General features: G+C 39.8%; 1 long non-coding RNA gene across 1 annotated transcript; it reads right to left on the bottom strand.

Moving 5' to 3' along the window:
- On the bottom strand, positions 1-3,001 carry LOC132869997 (uncharacterized). The gene is made up of 3 exons (XR_009651033.1): positions 2,844-3,001; positions 2,581-2,742; positions 1-92 (listed from the first exon to the last, which is right to left on the bottom strand). It is a non-coding gene; the product is annotated as an uncharacterized LOC132869997 (long non-coding RNA).
- Between the last annotated feature and the right edge of the window lie 2,589 nt (positions 3,002-5,590).

Genomic DNA, 5,590 nt, shown 5'->3' with positions numbered 1-5,590 from the left:
TAGTCTTTAAAATCGAAGCTGGCTCTCTCAAGTACAGGGGAAGACCAACCATGAAGAACAGCAGACCTTCTATGAGCAGTTAGATCTGTGGTCTGTCAAAAAGACAGGTCATCAATAAGACATTCTTAAGTCACCTAATTCACAAAGAGGTTATGCACATCTACTCTACCATACAACAGTTTAGGATCACCTACTCCTTTCACCATTGGCCTTCATTACAACCAACTTCATGAAATAGTTACCTGAAATGCATTAAGATTACAATCTGCGAGGGATAATCAGCTAACAAGTGCTGTAAGTATGCAGTAAGTATGCAGATCCCTTAAGACTGTTGGAATAACATTCCCAGAGTCTACTTAAGTTAGATACTGAGAGTGGTTTTCTAACAGTCCTAAAAGAGATCTCAAACATGCTGTGCACTTGTTGGCTGTTTTTTGTTCAGTCATATTGACCAAAAGCATGTCAGGTGACTTTCATGAGGCTGGTCAAGATGAACCAATGTTGAAATTAGTCAATTTAGCACAGTAGCAGTGTTTCCCATACATAGACGAAAGTATGGCGCCCTGCCATAGTTTAATTTCTTCCACCATAGTTTCACAATTGATCAAGGATAAAATTATTTTCGCAAATGAACCTTACTCGGTATTAAATGCACTGGAACACTTAGTAAGAATCTTCCCAACTGATTCTTGAGCTGATTTGACTCTTCACCCTTCTGTTATATCCGGTTGCCATGGCAAAGCGACCCCTCACCCCAGCCCACCCCCACTCTCCCATCGTGAGCTTGACAATGAGTGCACAACTGCGCGTATATTATTTATTCTGAGGAAAACTGACAGCCACCAAATGAAGCGACGATCGCCCATTTCTTCGAGACATCTGGAAATACCGGTACTAATCAGTTTGTCAAGTGATGTAGTACAGTAAACTGAAATGTTTGTCTTTGTATTTTATAGTTAGTTAGTTAGTTAGTTAGTTAGTTCGTTAGTTAGTTAGTTAGTGAGGTAGCTGTTTATTTCATGACGGTGTTTTTGTCTGAATCTGCCCCTGATTCAGTCATAGCATCAGGGATGTTCATTATGATAAACTATTTATTTTAACATTGTGACTACAACATGTTGAGGCGATGTTAATGTTAGTAACCTATCTAAAATGTTGTTTGTGTGCGTGAAATCGCTACTTCAGCTAGCAAGGTAGCTAGCCTCTTCATTTTCTTGACAGACCCGACTCCTCTTTTGACGTCTGAGACATTAGCACAGAAATGTCATAAATTCGACAGTGGCATAGATAGCCTACCTTGCCCGGCTATATACCATAACAACACCTGACGTAGCCTACAGCTATAGCTTTAAATAGCTAGCCTAGCTAGAAGATGCAATCAGCTGTGTTACTTACGCTCGTTTTTGGAAATAGTCCTTGGCTAGCGCTACTTACGCAATATTGTTTAAATGTTGTTCTCATAAAAAATCTAATGCTTTAACACAAATACACCCAATGCATGGGTATGCATCCCTATCTCATAGTGTGTGTGTGTGTGTGTGTGTGTGTGTGTGTGTGTGTGTGTGTGTGTGTGTGAGAGAGATTATTTTGTCTGTTTAGAAATGTAATATAATAAACTAATTATACAGAGGCAGATCAGTGTTAGTCATTTTTTTGCTATCTATTTTTGAAAATGTTTAACCACAAATCTTAGCCATATTTTAAGAGGTAACCTTCTTCATCATGCCTTCACCATGCCTTTACTGAATGACCACAACGTTCTCCAGAAAAAGCAAAATCTAAGCATATTATGTCTCATAATTTGGACCTCAAAATTCACCAGATTGATGCATTTAAATAAAATATATACAAAATTTTCTCCTGGGGGAGCATGCCGCCGGACCCCCCACAGGGTTCAGGTCACTCACCCCCCATAGTTTCCTAAATTCCTGTGGGAAACACTGCAGTAGTGTACGGTATGTAGGTGCTGGTCAAACGGAGCTATATGATAGGAGAAAATCTATGCACAACAGCTACACCAAAATCTTTCTGTGTAATGCACACATGTTGATCACAAGGTCTTAATCAGGGAAGTTGAGTGCTTTGACCTGTTTTGTTATCCATACCATCTCATTCAAACAATAAAATGGCACCATAATCAAAGTCTCACAGAGGTTCCATGTACACCCCATGTAAATAAGATAACGTAAACAGTAAGTGTGACATCCCACAAACAAAAAATAAGCCATCATCTCTAAACACCATTTATGGCATTTGTGATATTCTTGTATACCATTTCCCCCTCACATTTCTACAACCTATAAGTATTTGTGGGATTTGTACATGTATTGTAGATCATCAGCATCAGGTATACATGGAGCCTTTTTTGACACATTCTGATCATACAGTGTAATTCTACTGCTCACATAATGAGCAATGCATAAATGTCACAAGACAGAGACCTTGAAATTAAAATGTTGGGTTTTGCAGCTAAATGTTTTTGTGGAGCTGTTGGCATTTTCTTCTCTTAAACAGGTATCAGTAAATGATATGTTACACTGTTTAACACTTATATTATATACAAAGAAATGATTAACATACCTGGGCATCCAGTTTCTCCAGAAGTTCATCCAAGTCGTTCCACCTTCCCTGTCTTGCTTTGGCTCTGTACATCTTCAGCAACCCCTGGGTGTGATTGTCTAGCGATGTCAGGAATGTTGACTTCAGGTCAATACGGTTGATGCGGAAGAATTCAGCACAAACCTGTGGGTAATGAGAGATTCAGAATAAGCAAACAAGTAATAGCAAAGCAAACGATTTCAAGACATTCAATTCCAATGGTGACAGAGGAAAAAATTACTTACCTCCTCCTCAAAAAACAGTCCTGGCCATCTTTACTTGATTGTTGACACCAGTGGCTGATCCTGCACAATTTCCTTTCTCCTCAAGGAAAATGTCGTCTCCATCTTTGCATTCAAAACAGTCAAGCTCAAATTTATCTTTTTCACTTCTTCCTCCATCGATGACCTCTCCTTCTCCAATTCTTCTTCATCCAAACCAACAGGATGGTCAGGAAGAAAGTTGAGTTCAGCTCTCCTGGGTCTCCTGAGAGATCCTCGAGATGAACCTTGTCTTGAGTGGGTATTCACAACCATTTCACTGCATCCTGCATTGCGGAGTTTCTGATGATAATTAGCCATTTTAAACTTCAGGCTAATTTTCCATGCTTCATATCCCGTTGTGTCAGATCCTGGGTCTTTGAGACATGGGTGTTTTTCTACCAAAGCAGATGCAACCTTCTCTATTTAAGAGTCCTTTGGGTAGGCTTTGTAAGAGTACACAGTTTCAGCCAATTTGTCCAAGATATTAATTTTCATGTCTCTTGGAACAATCAGGGCTGTTCCATTTACTTGAAGATCCTCATTAGCTTTTTTTCAGCCTCAACTCCACATCATAGGAAAATGAAGGCACTGGAAACGTGCTTGGCCACTGCTCTAATCTAGATGGAAAAAGAGGAGAAACTGAACGGGGTGATGAAGCTGATGACTGAGTGGATGTCATGCTTGCTGTATCCACAGTGAAATCTGAAAGGTGAGTATCGTCCACCACTGGGCTTAAAGCTACTTCCCAGTGGATCCTCAAAGTAGCCAAGTCTTTTGGAAGCTCTGTGATGTCATGTAAAGTATAAAGTTCATTGTTGAAGTCAGGGTCTTCATACTGGATAACAAAACTTCCCATTATCTGCAATTTTTCACAGAGAACTGCAGAGAGTTCCTCAACTGACGATGGTGTGGGTATTGATAGCTTCCTGATATTGTTAGGTGAGAGAATGACTCGAAGTAACATTGTTTCCTGGGAAAGAAAATTGAGAAGAAATTCAATTTTAGCAAAGTAAAAATCTCTTAGCAGACACCATAATCTTTCCACCTACATTGTATGATGCCAGAGGGTAGAAATCAATGAGATCTTGTGGGTTGACAATGGCTACATTGCAGTAAGTACTTTCAACATTTTCATATGCTCTAAAATGTTCAAAGGACCATGAAGACAGCTGTTCCACTATGAATGAGACCTCTGTACCAACAACCAGAATACTGTGAATTCGACCAAACTCTGGAAAGCCATCATTAAGTCCAACTGGTAGAATCATTCCTTTACTGTACAAAGTCCCACGCAATGTTGCACTTGATGCCAGGGACAAGGAACTCAAATTTGAATATTTGTTCTCAACAGCTGTCCGCAGCCGTGGATCAACAGCCGACATTTTGACCACTTTCAATTTTTCAACATGCAATGGTGCCTTGAAGAAATTTTGAGAGTCCAAAGCAAAAGCAATCATTGATTGATGCCTACTTGCCAACATTTTGAGGGGATTTTTGAAATTGTGGGTGTCGTGCACCACCCTCTTGAAGAAGCTATGCTTCGCCTCATACCGCATTGTCCACAGATCAGCCAAAGGCCCAAAACAGTGGATCAAGTTTGGATAATGCTCAAGGTAATGATGTTTAGGTAGAAACCTCTCATTGGGAAAAACATCAGTGAACAACTGGCGATGATCAGAAATTTTACTCTCTAGGTTACAGAGAGGTCCTTCTGATAGCTTTGAACTAACCACTAATTCCACAATGTCTTTTAAGTCCATTAAAAGTTGCCATGCTTTTTCATCCTCAGGCACCATACCACCTACCATGAGAGGGAGCAGTCTATTTAAGGCCCAATTTTCATGTGCATTTCCTCCAACTATTTTTTTCAAGTGAAAGTTCTTTGGAATTCTTTGAGGGTGATTCACTTTATCTGAATATGAGTACTGAAATGATTGGATAATGTTATTCACCTGCTCAAAGGTAAAATACTTGGCACCAATCAATTTCTGCAGACACAGGGCCAATTCCCTAGGTATTACCCCTTCAAACCGATCGTGTAAAACATCTGGAGGAAAACCAGTAATGACATGAAAGAAGGATAGGTGTTTCTGAAGAACACTTTCAGCTTTCACACCATGCACATCTGTTACAAACTCATTGCTCTTGAACTCAGCAATGCATTGATCATGTTGCTCAGGACTTCTGAGTGGAAAGAGTCCCTGCCTAACTTCTGTGGTCTGAATGTCTTTCAAAGATGCTAAGCAAAATCTGCAGAATTTTTCAACACGAAAACTTTCTTGAAAACCTCCAAGTCCATGCACGCTAAGATTGTCTGCAGACACATTGAGCACCGTTCCCCTGACATTCTCACCTATCTGTTCAACATACAAGCCTTCATTCTCTAGGCTCCTCAAGTCACGTAAAAGTGGTTCAAAAAATGATTCATAACCATCACTCTCACTTCAGAACTTTTCCCAAGCAGCGCCAATTGGATAGAGTGGAGACTCGATCTGTACTGTGATTCCCAATTCAAAATGACCCAATAGACTGCTGTAATTTTATGCTTCTTTTTAGAAGTTCCCAATGGATTGGCAATTTCAAAATCATCAATATAAAACCCAAGTGAAAGTCTGAAATCTTGACCATTAATAAGCTTGTTAACTTTGAAATACTGACCATCAAAAGGTGAGGTGTAGAATCCTGGTGTACCCTCCTTTATGGGAAACGTCTTCTCAAGAATATCAGGT

The sequence above is a fragment of the Neoarius graeffei genome, chromosome 21, assembly GCF_027579695.1.
Source record: "Neoarius graeffei isolate fNeoGra1 chromosome 21, fNeoGra1.pri, whole genome shotgun sequence".
NCBI classification, from domain to species: Eukaryota; Metazoa; Chordata; class Actinopteri; order Siluriformes; family Ariidae; genus Neoarius; species Neoarius graeffei.
This window is presented reverse-complemented; position numbering and strand designations above follow the sequence as displayed.